Genomic DNA, 16,489 nt, shown 5'->3' with positions numbered 1-16,489 from the left:
GACAAGCCAACGCCTGCCCTGCCCGACGCGGCGGTGCGGGACGGGGCAAGAGGACAAGACCTTCGAAACGTGTTCGTGCTGACCTGGGCTGCTTCGCTTCAGCTTCTCACAACAAAATGGGAAGTGGCAACATAGCCAATTTCAATTTCTGACTTCCAGAATACTGATCTACGTGCAGTATTTTTCATCCCCACTAAGAAGAAAAAAAAAAAAAAAATCTGTGTTTTCACTGAATATTGAAAAAAGTCAACAGAAAAAAACAAATCCATAAAATCTGGTAGCCTCTTTTCCATATTTAGTTATGGGGTACATGCTGACTTAAATGATTAACAATGTTATTGACAAACTGTCAATGACTGGTCAGTTAAGTAATACATTGGATATTACTTAGTAAAGTTTTTCAAAGATACCAAAAAGTTACAGCAACAAGAACTTAAAAAAAAAAAAAAAAACAAAAAACAAAACAAAACAAAAAACCCACCACCACCTCAAACATTAAATCTTAAACATGCTGTTATTATTTTCAAGTGTGAGTTCTCTGCAATTTGAAATTTCATTACAGTTTAACAGCACTGAGCAAATTTCATGTGTGAATTATCACAAGGCTGACAGCTTACAGCATCAAGAAATAAATTCCTGTCATCAGACAAACTTGTCAAGATCTAGTCAAAACATTTCAAGTATATAAGATAATAAATCATTAGCATCTATAACAGGTTGTGTGTTTTATGTTCTAAAAAGGTACTTCTTCCACTGTCATTTGTTAGAAAGAATTAAAGTTTCCAACCGTGAAGTCTACGTAGCAATGACAGCTTTTTGCCACTGCAAATGGATAAATAGGTAAGATATAGTTATTATATATTATATATTATTCTGTTTGTATCTCTTACATCATATGAGCAGATTAATTTAATTTATCCTCTTTAAAGAAGATCTGCTGTAACAAAGGTGCTTAGCAGAGTGTACTTTTCCTATTCAAATGGCGCATTTCCATTTGTTCCAACACAGTCAGCCCCAGAAATTTTCAGAATGAATGAATAAAGCTCTGGAATTTCAAGGTACTGGCTGAAAAAGGAAAACAGTGACCTTTAAATCTCTTTTTCTACCTTCTAATTTTTGAGCTTTTAGGGTTCATGTTTACAAGCTTTGCTCTAGTCATTAGGGCTGAAAAGTCACTTAAGGAGAGAACACTTCCTTGCAGCAGTACAGCTCCAGTAATTGTGACTTACAGACATACATCACGGGAATCGTGGTCCAGTAACAGGAGTGGACAAACTTTTTCCTTTCCTCTACTGTACACTTGTTTTACTCACACAATATTACCTTTAATACTTCCTATAATGTAGCTAATGCAGGATTAAATGCATGCAAGGTTAAAAGAAAGACTGACTTGGGCTTTGTTCCTGAAATCATCCTTTGAAATCTGCGATCAACTGAGTTTCCAAATAAGGAAGGAAAAAAGTACTAGCAGATGACATCTCAATGCAATTGAAATATTATTCTATTCATGTAGCAATTGTTTTCATTCTGCACCTCCACCTTGACAAACACAGTGCAGCTGTGGAATCAATAGGCAGTAGTTCAAATTTAATACCTCTGTGGTCTTGACAACAAAGAGCACAATCAAGGCAATCAATTTTTATACCTGTTGTTCCACTATGCCTCATTTCGTGTTAGTCTTAAAATCCCCTTCAAAACCCCTATCAGCCGTACACCAAGTCATGCCCTGACTCCCGCAGCACTTCTCCTGTCCTCTGGAGAAACGCCAAGCCTGCACCCTCCCAGCTATTCGCCCTTTTCTGCTTCTCCAGAGCAGGGCTGGTAACAGCACTTCTCACAGTCCTCCAAACCAGAGCAGGAATGGCGGGGCCAATGCAAAAGCATCAGAGCTGGAAGTTACACAACTGCGAGCAGAGTAATTATGAGCTTCGCTTGTCCTGAATCACCAGTGAGTTAGCATGTAAAAAAGTTATAGCCCCGGGAAGAAGAAGAAAGAAAATGCCTGGAGATGGAAGCAAGGAGGGAGCAGACTGCAGACAGAACTGATGACCTATTTCAGGGCACCTATTTGGGGATGTCCACTGTCAGGCTAACATTGCAGATCTCCAGGGGATAGAGCGGACAATGAAAATGCCTACCAGAGATGGGGGTACACTCACAGGGTGGAGACTCCACTGGGTCTTAAGATGGCTTAACACTTTAATGTGTGCAATGGCACCAACTGAGTTTACATCTAAAAATGATAGAGTAGTTTCAAACATATGAAGTAGCACTACAAAAACACTGATTAAACAATTATGCAAAACATAAGACAAAAGTCCAACAGCATTTCACAACTACTGTATAAAGGTGAAACTCTACTCAGAATCAGTTTTAGATAGTAAATTATGAGGGAGGTGGTATGATTTCACTGGTTTCCACCCACTCCACAAAGGAGTTTGGCATTACATGTCCATGTATCCTGAAAAAATAAATCATGTTTTAAGAGGTAAGATAAGTAATAAAAGAGTGCTGAGCTGTGACTACTTGGTCTGGAACACTGTTTATAGGGTGCAGCTGTAATCTGTTAAGTAAATATGCTAGTTTATCCTAAAGGGCATTTTTCATTTAAGACCACCCTTCTGATGAGAACGACACATGAACATTCAAGATTTCAGACTGCCTCTTCCAACAGCACATCTGCCTCCCTGAGCGCGTGCGCTGCCAGCACCATATATATATATATATATTACCATTATTACTTCAGCCAGCCCCTATGCCACCTGCTCTCCAGGTCAACAACATAACCCTCAAAATAGAGGCTTACATTTAAGTTTGAGTTATATGAAGTGATAAATAGCATAAGATTATTTTGAAAGATTGTTGCACATTATTCACACAGAACTTTCAGAAGTGGAAACAAATAACTACTTTCACAAATCCTAAAAAATAAGAAGTGTATTTAATCTTGCAGTACCCAAATGACAGGAACAGACCGTTGTGAAAGTTAATTTTTTGTATCAGTTCCATGTTTCAAGGCATAATTATTAAACATGCAACTTGATCTCTACATGACAAAAGAAGGAGCAGATTTTCAGACAACTAGTTAAAAATAAACCTTGGGAAAGAAATTCAGCATCGTGGAATTTATAAAAAGCTGGTTCAAATACCCTCCTTCAAAAGAGTTCCTTATAATTGGTTTCCTTTTGTCTTAGGTTTATCATCTCAGATCATGCAGATATAAAATCAGTTGGAGACCGTAACATGCTACCGTTCAGGTTTCACAATAGGACTGGATCCTTACTGGACCTATCATTTTTGAGGCAGCAAGGAAGCTAGGAGAGAAAAGATATTGGCCATTTTAAGCATCACTTTTCTGTTTACATAATACATTGTTTAGTGCATAGATACTGAAAATTTATTCTATTGTGATCTTTTGTATACAGAAACTGCATCTGAAAACAGGAATGTTTCAGGCAGCAAGTGCTGGCTTTTTGCATACGTATATACACACAATATGAAATGGAAATAAAGTCTGGAAATCTAGTTGTTCATTGACCTACAATACAACCCATATCTTTTAAACAGATGTGTTACGTTATAAAAGTGTGAAGAAAACAGGAGCCCATCACTCAAAATTGTCACTTTCTCTCAGTCTTGTAATTTGTCCTTGAATATGTAGCTGCACATATGGCACAGACCCACAGGCAAAGTTGGATGCTAGAGTCTGCACTGATGGCAGCTTAAATGTAGTCTTTTCAAATTAAAGTGAGAACCATCGCTACACTCAGGATGTTCCATATTTTTGCCAGAGCAGACAGCATGATTCCTGAGATTGCCTTTGACCTTGGCTTTCTTGCAAGGTAGCTCACTATCATACCAGTTGGGACAATAGACAAATATTTTTACAGCTATAACAGTAAATACATTTCAGTTAATAAGTTAATATTTCACAGATGATGAAATTCCACTGACACTCATTGACCTGGTACCATGCACTCATGTTTTAATATTTTGCCTTTGCTAACTATGTTTGCTTTAGGGTATACTACCAACCAGCAGGGGATTAATTAAATCTCTTTCTATACATAACCATTTGCATTACAGAAATGATGTAATGAGGGTTGGAATCTCCAGTTCTGATGGAACATACAACTTGGCCATGCAAGGACAAACTATAATCCATCCATCAGATTAACAGGAAGGAATTTTTCATGGTGATTAAAAAAAAAAAAACCACCCCACACTAAGCTTCTCTTTCTCCTATCAGAATCTGTCAAGAAAAATAATTTCCTTCTTTTCACTGTATCATTGTAAATGGTTATTAAAAACAGTACTTATCAATTTCTCTCTCTAGAAATGATTACATCTGAACTTGTTTCCCAAACTCATCAGCAAAGAATTTTAAACAGCAACACTAAAACCGTATCTGTATTGAATGTCAGATTAACCTATGGAATATGCTGCAGATATTTTCTATAATTTACTGACTTTTTAGAAACTAAATTCAGGCTCATACTGTTAGATCATCTGCTTAGCTACAGAAATGCTTAAAATACAGAAAATGAATACCCAAGCTCTTGCCAATATCATTCAAAATACTGAGAGGACACAGAGTTTAATTCCCAGACCTTTCTCCACACTGTACAGAATTTATGCCTGCAATCACACAAATCCTGAATTGCCATGGATATCTTCATCCCAGTGTATCTTCGCATATTCCCAGTACCAGCCAAACTGCCTGGAACTGCCCTTTCCTAAGACATGTCACCTTCATGGTGCCAGAGCCTTCAGGACAATGTGCATGGCACTAGAATAGTTAGCAGTATACCTGTTCACCCAGTGTTACCCTAAAACATACTAGAAGTTCAAAGCAAATTAAATATATTATTTGGATTAGTTCTCTACCTCAACAGAAGTTATGTGTCAGTAAAAATGTCATTTGCAAAGTACGTTAACATATAAAACCAAATGGGGAAAAAAACCTCAGCTGTTTATCTAACAAGCGACCCTGTTTCTCTAAATAATCAGTTTATATGAGTCTTCAAACCCACAGGTCATGAATCAGCCAATGATGCATTTAATGTTTTTAGCATCTTCCAGCCTTTCTCTTCTCTTCAGCTTAGAAATCCCTTACTAGTCAGGGGAAAAAAAAAAAAAAAGCCTTTGGATTTATTTCAAATTGCAGTTACTGCAGAAGAAAATAAAGCTAAAAGCCCTTTAAACTTTAAGCAAAATTCTCAAACACAGCAAATTATTTTCCCTCCCCCACCAGCCCTCCTGCCTGGGTAACACGAAGTTCTTCCTCTGTCGCCAAAGCTAAGGATCCAGGTCACATCTGTGCATTAACCTGTCAAGAATATATGCCTCCAAAAGTCTCCCACTAACCTTTCATATCACTTAACCTCAGGGCTTACCGTAAGATTAAGGGTATTGGTTACTTGACCTAAAATAATTCCAGAATACATCTCAAAACAGAACTCCCACTTTCCTCAGAATATTTTCAGTGCCCACTCCCACATATATATATATATGTATTTTAGTAAGCTGAAGTGTCTACTCCATATTTTGAACATTACATCATGTTTTCAAGCCCAAAATACAACATTACGCAGTACACCAGAGGCCAGACTGAACCCACTCATGGTAACAAACACGACTGAAACCACACATCATGGCTTGGATAGGCAGATGACAATAAAAACGATGCATGCAAATGACATTCCCAAGTGGGTGAATGGAGAGTTGCCCAACCCCAGGAATAAGCCAGCTGCCACAGCTGAGCTACAGATTACGCAAGGAGTAGGCGTCTGCAGCCAAGGGCAGGGTGGTAGACACAGATCCCTCGCTAGCCAGAGCAATGAATGACTTGCAATTCTCCAAGTCTCATTTCCTCCACAGGATTCATTCCTATCTCTGTTGTTTGGGACTGAGAGCACAGGGTCACTCTAATTTCGTGCTATCAGTCAAGCAGCAGTCTCTTTCTTTTCACAGTAAAGAAAATAGCTAGTTTCATATTTGATCTCAAGCTTTTCAGCTGAGGTTAAACAGCGAATGGTTTCTGAAAACTAAAGACAACGCCTGAGAACACTGGTCACATCAAGAATAGCAGGTACAGTAACTCAGCTGTTCAACCCTTAGATGTCAGCAAACGAATTTACTATCAACTTGATTGTTTTCCTCAAGGCTAAAAAAAACTGTAGCAGCAGCCCTCTTCAAATACACTTGCCAAACTTATTTTTAAATTATATGTAGCACATAAAAGATTATGTTTTGAAGACGTAATTTCATTTGCAGGAAAAAGTAAATTTAAAGATTGCAGCTTAAATTTTGGAACCCTGAGTCCTAGATGTGGCACAGAAGCATAGAAAAAATAGCAAAGTAGAAGAAAAAAGGTGAATTTGCTCTCATAACAATTCATAAATTGCAACAGCAGTAGCTTCAAGATCATTATAACTTATTCCCTGAAATAAACAGTAACAGCTACGCAAAACGTGCTTGTGGATCAACGAAATAAAAAGCAAGATGCTTGGTAGTCCTCTGTAAATAAAAGGCAGGTTATACATTAAAACCTGAGAAGTAACACCCTTAATAAATGCTCCAAATCTTCCTTATAGGTATTATATTTTTGCACAAATTAGCCTAAGGGAGAAGGAATATTGAGAGGAATAAAGTGCACAGCTTAGCTCATTCATCTTTCTCATTACTTAATTCTTAATTCTAATTTTACAAGGCCATGAAGCAGATTACTGATCCACCCTATGTGTGAAACAGCCTGCCCAGCACTGAACAGTCATCCAAAATAATGGGAGCAACTGTTCAAAATTCTCTTTCATTTTGCCAGACTGCACCAGTTTCAGAAATTTAAGTCAAAAGGTCACGTTCTACAAAATTTTGGAAAATGCAGAAAAGAGTGTCATCTCGGAGACATACAGGACTACAGCTGTAATGCTATTGTTAGAAGCTGCTCTTAAAATTACTCTGTCTTGACTTGCACCAAAAATTCCTTCAAGACTGGGCATGCAATGATCACAAGGAAACAGTCACAGCTGCTAAAAATGCCAAGAGCATTACAAACAAACAAATCCAGTTTTATTCTCTCCCTTGTTGGCTCGTACTAATATTAATCTATTATTAAGTCAGTTGTAATTTCTACTATACATACATCTACTCCTTAAAAGGTTGTTTCTAAAAGAATTGACAGCTGACATCAAGGCTACCTGACCACCAGTTTTATTTATAAAATTCTTTCAACATCCTTTATTGAATTTAAAACTGAATAATCAAGCCCAGCATAATTTTGGTCAGTTTGGGGACCCTTCTGGTTTATCCTACATAAAAGTTATATAAAACAATGTGCATCTCATGAAAACTCCTGGACCTGCTCACCAGCTCATATCCATTCAGTGCACTGTTAATACATACTGTGAACAAAGATCAAAGTTTACAAAGAAAATTATATTGAAATACATTGGTTGAGAGACAATCTCCAACACTGTAGTCGAACCAAGAAAAGATATGTGGTCAGCTCAATATTAACATCATCAGCTGGCATCTCGCAACAGTCCAAAGGGTTCTGTTTATTCTGTCAGCTTGGTTTCTCATGGACTGCCCAGTTGTACAGTATTTGGAAGCAGAGAGGCAGAAATTAAGCTTTGGTGGTGGTTTTTGAGAGGCACCCTGCATGTCTCCAATTGCTTTGTCAATGTTAGACTAAGACTTTTGACACATCAACAGAATTTTATCTTTACAATTGTATATTTCTAAACTAATTTAGACAAAAAGAAAATCTGTGTCAGACCAGTCTCCCAAGACGGCTGGATGGCTTGGTAACCCCTGAAATAAGACCAAGTTTCCTAATAGTAAAACTCTGGAAGAAAGTCATAGAGAAGAGCAACTTTTTAGTTCCTCAAAAAGCCTCAACAATGGAGGTGTCTCCCATCCTCTCCTAAAGCTGCAGCAAGTCCACATACAGATCATGTGAAAACACTCTCAGAAATTGAAAGCATAAGCAATCAATTTTAAAGATATTTAGTAATTAGTCCTAAAAGGAATTCCAAGCATATAAAGCTCCCTTGCCTTCATCTAGTTTATGACTGATAGCATCTGTAACCTCACAAGGCATCCATTAACTTCAGTAGTTAATTACATCTGCTCTGACTGGACATTATTTAACAAAACAAGATGATGTAATTTTTCATTGCTTAGCTAGTCTACATGAGGCACTTCAGCTTACCCCTCTCAAATCACTCTTTATCAACAGAAGCAGGGAAGGAGGGACAGCCAAAGGGTGCTCTGATCATTTTTTGCAAAGGAATAGTCAAAGGCCATCATCCACTTAATGAAGAAATCCACATGCTGAGCACCATGTGAAAATTTGGAATAAGCAGATGCCAGCCAGTATTTACATCTTTGGAAGCAGCCAACAGAATTTTAATTTCTCTCTTTGCCCTCAGAAGTAAACGGTCTCTGATACTGCTTATGTCTGCTGGGCTCCAAACTGCAGCCAAACTGAAACATAAATCCTTGACAGAAGCGATGAAAGAAAGGGCTCTGTTGCTTCATTCCCAGATAATAAATATTTTTTACAGCAAAAGCCAATTACCACAGAAGTTTTACATTTGTATTATGTGTAAAGGAAGAGAGTCATCCCCTGGAAATATAAGGTGGTTACACACCTAGTGTGACATTCAGAGTTATAACACAAAGCATTTCTACAACTGCCTTTTTATAATTAGTTCTGGAAAACAGTATTTTCAGTGAAAAACAAACATTAAATTGAAACATGCTCTCCTATCGTGTCTTTCACACATACTTTTAAACAGGTATTTTATCTGCTTAGCAATATTTAAATTAACTGTAAAGACAAAAAAAAAGGCAATTAAATGGTCCTCCAAATCTTGATGAGGTAGAACTGTAATAACCACCAACCTTACCCTAATTTTAAAATAATAATATTGGACTATCCTAATTTCAAGGGAACAACACTGCCTGTCATGTTCACACGTGGCAAGGCTCTGAAGGTGAAATATAAAATGTGAAACCGCAAAGTGGTGCTAGGCCAAACCCAAGATTAATTTACAGATCAAACTGAGTGTGGTGAAAGGTTTATACTGGTGTATGCAAGACAATCTCCAGGCTTAGAGGAGGTGGAACCTATCTTGGGAAAGCAACATCTATTGCTTTCAAAATGAAAGGCAGCAGAGCTGGGAACCATAGGCATCTGATGACTGACCTCATCCCTGGGCATATTTTTAAATAACCACATCCAGGCCTGTCTTTCAGGTATATCATAAATTGTGCAAATGTCAAGTGAACTAAGGTTTTTGGATCTCTAAGATTTCTCATATGAAAAAGCATGTGATACATCTAAACATCTTTCACAGATTTATTTCTGAACAACCTTACATTTAATACAGTTGGATAATTCAGACTTACTTGGTGCCAAGAGATCTGTTTCAGAGTAAAGGAAAATTCATCCCCAATTAAAGTACTGGTAAAATACAGGCACTCACTCCCAAAGCACAGATTTGAGAAACTGCAGACTGTACCTAATGACTTTTAGTTCTGATGGGCGATTAGTGTGCTCTGTAATGGACTGACAGAAACAGCTGATTCTATTACAAGGACATGTTTCTGGCTAGGATTTTCTTTCTGTTGCATTTAAATTATAAATATGAACTCTCTAGAAAATATATGAAGACAAAAGATCTTAATCAATCTCTAAAACTTCTGTCTTCTCTCCTTTACCATACTTCAAATTAGACCAAACACTGACTTCATCATCAGGAAAAGCCTCTCGGGTACGCAGGACTGTCTGTACTGTCATTACTCTTCCATACTATCAAGCACAGAGTTCTCCTCATCCTCTATGCCTTTTGGAAGAAACTGCAAGTTTTTTTCATTCAGGTGTTGGTTTCAAAGGCAGATTTTAAGGTATATTCCAGTTTGTACCTATCGGTACAGAAGAAATTTCTTAAGTCTTTGCAAGACTTGCAAATTCATCAAAAATTGTCATTGAACAGTCCTTTTCTCCAAAGAGGATTCGGGAAGGGGCTTTTCCTGAACCTGACAGATCTCACAACAGCTAGTCTAATCAATGTCCTTGTTCACACTTTCAGGTTCAATTCAGTGCATGCTTAAAGCATTCAGCTCACAATAGCTTCTAGGTTGTAAAAAAAAAAAAGTCTTTAGTACATTGTTTTTAACTCATTGTCTTTACTGTACTATAGGAGAACTGGAATACCAGAATCTAAGTCCGTGCTTCTCTAATACACATTTCATACAACCTACAAAATACATACAGAAAAAGTAGCATGTGAAGCGTTTTAAACCATATTACAGGCAAACTTTTAGTACATGAAAAAAATTAAGTACAAAAGTGGTGCAAGCACCTAAAAAACAGCTGTATACCTCTGCACAAGCTTTCTCACTGTTGTTTTTCAACAGTTTTGTTGCAATTTTCTTTTGCCTATCCCACTCCACTAACAATCAGCCCCAATTCAATAGCTTTTCCCAGAGTAGAAGTTACAATTTTTATATGCTTGCCACATATGTTAGAGGACATTTTGTACAAAGACTATTTGTTGTAGATGTTAAAAGACTTAATTTTCATGATACTCACTAATGAGAAAAAAATTCTTATAAGAAGTTTCACAGAACCTTTTGCATTTTTGTTTGAGGGATCAAATTACAAAGAAAAAGCTAAAGAGAGAAAAGTTTAGTGAACATCTGTGAAGAAATAACCTAAATAGCTTGCAAAGAAAGACTCACGATTTAACTTTCCAATAGCAAACTTCTACCTATATGCTCTTTGGTATGATAAGTTGTATTCTCCATCAAAATCCTTAGTTTATTTCCTTTAAATGTTTAACTCATTAATCCATATTTAGACATTAACGTTTTCTCTCAGCCAGTGCTGCCACAAGCTGCATGACTCACCAAATTCTCACAAGAGAAGTGCAACTTCAGCAGCCAGAACTAAGGATTAGTAAAAGAATTAAAGTGATCCTGTAAAATCATTCATTGCATACACAAAACCTGAATTAAGTTCATTCATTCTCCGCTAAATTTAAATACTGTGATAACTAATATTTTTCATTTCAATAAAAGTTTAGAAATTGATAAAATATTTCCAACATATTCTGAGGTTTTGGGGTTTTTTTTAGTATTTTCACTTTTTTGTTTCTCACGAAGTAAAAGCGCAAAGAAAAGGAAAGACCGCAATTCCCATTTAAATCATATTCTTGGGGCTAAAACATTACACCAAATTCACCACCACATTTTAAGCATTTCAGTTTACTTAAGAGGAAGGATATACCTTCAGACAGAAACTTTCAGGATCTAAGGGTTTACTTTTAATATGGACTTTGCTTTTGTTGAATTCAGAATTTTAACATCAGAAAGCAAAACCACCATCTAGTCCAGAAATTACAGATGACTGGCTATAGGGGGACTTACGTAACACACATAAACCCAAAGTAATCCCAGTGCAGCTTCTGGGGTTACTGCAGATTTATATATATGCTAAGTGATATTTTAGACTTAACATCTTAAATGGTCTTTTCTCACTTTGATAAAAAAAAGCACGTCACAGGTAACACTCTTGGGGTTTTTTCACTGTTATTAATTCCCCACTATCTTCTTTAAGTAATGAATTAGACTATGACTTTTTTCTGCCCATCATTTATTTTTATAGAAGTATTTATCTTTGAAACAAATTAAAACATCAGCTTGACGTGGGGGGGGGGGGAACCAACAAAAAACACCCTTATCTTCAGGAAAAAAAAAAGCAGGTTTTCAGATGTAGTAAGTCCGCTGTCTTACTAGGAGATGAACCCCTGGGAAAGTGCATTGCTTTGTTAACATGGTGTTGGAATATATTTCAGCTGAAGGTAAAGCAACTCAAATCATACTCCCTCCCTCGCCTGAAGCTGTAAGAAGCTAGCCAGCATTTATGCCTAGTCTGCTTAAATTGCAATGTACAACTTGCTTAAAAAAAAAAAAATCAATAGACATTATGCCTACATACTTAAAAATCAATAGACATTATAGATGAATAAATTATTCTTTTCATTTTCCCAATAATTCTAATTGAATATTTCTAAGCCTCTCTACCCAAGTTTAACATTAAATGCAGATGTACACAGAGCATTTAAATGTGTACTGGTTCTAGGAAGCAGAATCTGTACTGTAAAACAAACTAGACAGAATTATTTGTAAAATAGCTACTGAAGAGCACTAAACCTTACTTTCAGTCTTAATACTTCAAGTTTTGCTAATTCCATTATACGTAAATAGCATTCCACTGCCTGTTCAGTCCTATAGAGATAATGAACAGGATATAAAACTGATAAAGCAAATGACTGACAAAAAGATAGTATTGCCAAAACAATATAGGGACCTCACTGCACCAATTTCCATTAATTTCAATGGAAAAAGTGGGAAATTAAGTTCATTGCACTGTCTGAAAATCCCCCTCTGTGGTTTCCTTCATAGATTCAGGTATTCCTATCAAGGTACATAAGTCTCTGGAGCCTGAGAAATGCAGGAAGCAAAAAAGGGCTCAAAAAGCCAACAGGCAAATGAACAATGTAATAACAAGATATAGGAAAGGGAAATGAACCTGCCTACAATGCCAGTTAGCTGCTATGTGCAATATTGAGCAACAGAGCAAAGCAGAAGTTACAAGTGCTTCCACATTAATTCTAGAAGCCTGAAAAATAAAACAAAAGTATATTTGGCATCAACCACCCACCCTCTGTAACAGGCATCCCACACACCTACCCACAGGAGGATAACCTATGGGATAGTGTTGTCAGTATCTACTTTTCAGGAATGATGGATTAAGATGTATGGGCAGGGAAATGGCTCTGTACATGAAGTTTACCAGGATAAAAATATTACAGAAGAAAAGCATCATGGAATCTCTTTGGGCAGGAATCCTAGCCTGTAATAGCAAAAAATGCAGTTCCAGGACTGTACTACCAACTCTCATACCAGGACAGTGACAACATACAGAAAACATTAAATAAGGTTAGGGAAGCTGCAAAGTTAGGACAAGTCATGGGAGTGGAAGATTTCAGTTGTCCACACAGACTGGGCCAGTGCCTCATTAGGATAATCAATAGAGAGAATATTTTGGATGTAATAAAATAATTGCTTCCTGGAAGACCAGTCTGAACTCCAAGAATAGATGCTATTTTGGATTTGTCTCCAGTCTTCTACATTCTTTTTAATTTGTAGTGCCCACAGCATGATTCTGTCTTGACTGAGGTGCAGCAGTCCTCCTGGGCAGATGCCTTCAGTTCTAAAAGGCTGATCAGCTCCCATCGCACCTAATCCCTTCTTTTTACACCATTATGTCAGCCACACATGGTGGCTGCTAATCTCTTGTCTACCAATTCCCACACATGTAGCTGGCAGGTATTACAGAGAATGTTATCACAGAAATCTTGTATTTCAGTGTCCCGCTTGGCAACCTGAAGTTAGCCTCGAGAGTATCCCTCCTCAAACATCCTACATCAGAAATCCATTTAACTTCATTTACTAACAGAATCTCCCACTATCACAATCAGCTTCCCCTTAACCTTAGGGATCACCTCTGCTGCAGGAGCCTCCTCAGTACATAAGGATACAGTGACATCGCCTGGAAGGTGGGTCTCGTCCAAAAGATTGTGTCCGTGCTTCCCAGCAGGTTGTCCTCTTTTTCTGAAATGCACATCCTCAGCAGCAGCACAGAGGCTGCCACGGTTAAGATGGGAGTACCCTATCATGTCTCTGTAGGTATCATCTATGAACCTCTCTAAGTTAGTCCAATTCTGCTACTTTCAGCTTAAAAGAGCAAATCTATTCTTTTAGTGCTGGGAGCTCCTTGAACTGCGTGCACACATTAAAGGCCTGCTCCCTGACTATATGATCATGTATTTTGCGTTCTCTGCAATAACTGGAGCACCCTTCCCTTATACAAGTAAAAATCTAGTGTCTCTTGTGTTTAAAATGTGTTAGGTATTGGAAGCTAATATTAGTTAAGCTTCTCCTTTAAGTAAGTGATTAAGATTACTCTCTTCCCACCCTGTTCTACTTTTATTAAGCAAATTAGAAATAGGTGAGATATATCCAAAAGCATGTTTGGTTTGTTGTTTTGTTGGATTTGTTTGCGTTTTTTTTAAATGCTGACTTGAGGCATTCTCTCTCTTCACTGATGACAGCCAACGTTTTTGTTGTCCCCTGTTCACTGTACAAATTAGAAAATTCTGTTACTTGCACTCCTGCATCTCTGAATAAAGTAAGCATTCTCAGTATCCCATATGCTCAGACAGAAAGCTGGGTAATGTTTTAGGCGTGTGAAACATCTCACGTACAGAAGTAAAAAAAATAAATGCCGATCAGAAGTAGATTATTTTATTATAGCAAAATGTTAGTAGGAGACCTCAAGGTTTTCCATTAATTGCAGCATACAGTACATTAGTAGATACTGCACAAGACCAAACATGCAGATTTTCTGTAAATCCCTGGCAGTGTGAGGAAATTATTAGGTGAGTGGTCAACACAATGCCAGAATCGATATATACACAACTAACTACTCATACACCCACGTAAGGCCAAACCAGCAGTAATTTCAAAAAGGATAGGGGAGAAACTGTGAACAGTTCACTGAAGACAATGTACAGCTGGAGTCTGGAAAAAAAGGCAAACAAGCTGTTAGGCAGCGTCAAGAACAGGATGGAACATAATATGGAAATTATTATAATGCCATTAGCTCAATCAGAAACACATCAGCAGCTATGATGCCATGTCTGGTTCTGGTCATGTCATTCACAAAGACAAATTCCAGACTCCTAGCCGAGACAGCTAGCTACTATTCTTAAAATTCATTTTCCTATGTAATATATACTTGAGCCTGAAACTAGAAAAAAACCTCCAAGCACCAACTTTAAGGAACAAGTTTTCAGAAGAGAGGAAATAACTTCTCCTTCTAAGCCAAAAGAAGAGAGGTAATTTCAAAGGTCTGCAGTGTGACTGCACAGGCATTGAGCAGTGCCTTCCATAGTTCAGCAAGGAGCATCTCCAGTTCGTCTAAAAGAAATGAATATTCAAATGCTGGCAGCCATCAGTCCAGCAAAAGTAGTCTTTGGCTGCAGTGAGGACACAGTCTCTTGGATTCATTGAGTAAAATCAAGTGAGAATTCCCATGAGAGGAAAGCTACTCAGAACAAAGGACAATGATGGCACAAGAAATGATGCATACAAATGGGTGCATGTAAATGTGCTGGAAATGGAAATTAAAAGTTTCTAATTTTCAGAAGACCACGCTTCTGAAACAGTAGCAATACAGATTATGAAGTATCTACATTCTCTGTGGTCCTAAAGAGATACAGTTGGCCAATGTATATACATTATTCCATACATATGTATATATACACACACAATTTCTATGAATACACACACATACAAAGAAATTCTATTTTCTTGGGATAAATGGAAAAGCTCATACATTTTCATTTGTACATATGCAAACTTCAAAGAAACCAGAAGAGCAAATTTTGTTCCAATGCACTGATGCAACACAGACTGCAGTATTGTTTATAACAGCTTCTTTTACAACCGACTTCTTTCTTTGGATAACAAAAGGCTTAAAAGCCACAGGTTTCTGAAATGCATTTTCTAGATGTGCAATTTACGGAAGCATTCAAAAACAGCCTACAATATATATAGTAGGCAAACTGTGAAAGCTTAGCACAAGAGGAATTTTCCTAATCTGCTTAAGGACAGGATTTTTTTAGTGGCAACATGGCCACTTCTATATGCCTTTGTTTCTCTGCACTAAGCCTGTTTGCTTTTTGTTTTCTGTTTAGTTTGATCCTCTGGGGAGGATTAATTGTTTTTTGCTTTTTTGCCTTCATGGTAGGATCGCTTTATTATCTGATTTTACGGCTTCCGTTGCCATTTTCTGTGGAGGCACTTTTTGTTTGTTTTGTGGCTCATCTTCAGTGAATCCTCTCTAGTTAACATACAACCTTTTTGGCTTTTTACTCCACTCTGTTAGTACACCGCGCTACAAGTTCCCTTATGAGAGAGTAGCTGCAAGACTATCAAAAGACCAATTTTCTGCAAGTGAAGACTACAGAAGGATCTGTCTGCTGCTGATACACTGAGGTCCCCGCTGAAATACTTCTTAAGCCACAAATGTGTCATTTGGGATGGATGGAGCTAAATCACCACGTCTTTTCACAAGAGGATGCACTCCAGTACTAGGAATCAAACTGGTGAAGAATACACTATGGATCAGGATTTTTTCCAGGAGAAGAGAGCTACCAAGAATCCAAAGGTTTTCTCATTTGACTCCATTCCACCAGCAACTATCATGAGCGGTTATTTCAGGTTTTTGCATCTATAAATAAGGCTTTCACCATTGAAAAAAGAATTAGCACCTTTATGTTAATCAGTGAAAATATTTACTTTAATTTTGACTTGGTTATTAAATTTCATATTACACATACTTATGATA

At 37.4% G+C, this 16,489-nt stretch overlaps 1 protein-coding gene across 2 annotated transcripts in view; it reads right to left on the bottom strand.

Moving 5' to 3' along the window:
• MAST2 (microtubule associated serine/threonine kinase 2) overlaps positions 1–16,489 on the bottom strand; it is a 146,499-nt gene that overhangs the window by 114,146 nt on the left and 15,864 nt on the right. The gene's annotated exons all lie outside the window — the stretch shown is intronic.

This window comes from Aptenodytes forsteri, unplaced genomic scaffold, assembly GCF_000699145.1.
Source record: "Aptenodytes forsteri isolate BGI_AS27 unplaced genomic scaffold, ASM69914v1 Scaffold119, whole genome shotgun sequence".
NCBI classification, from domain to species: Eukaryota; Metazoa; Chordata; class Aves; order Sphenisciformes; family Spheniscidae; genus Aptenodytes; species Aptenodytes forsteri.
This window is presented reverse-complemented; position numbering and strand designations above follow the sequence as displayed.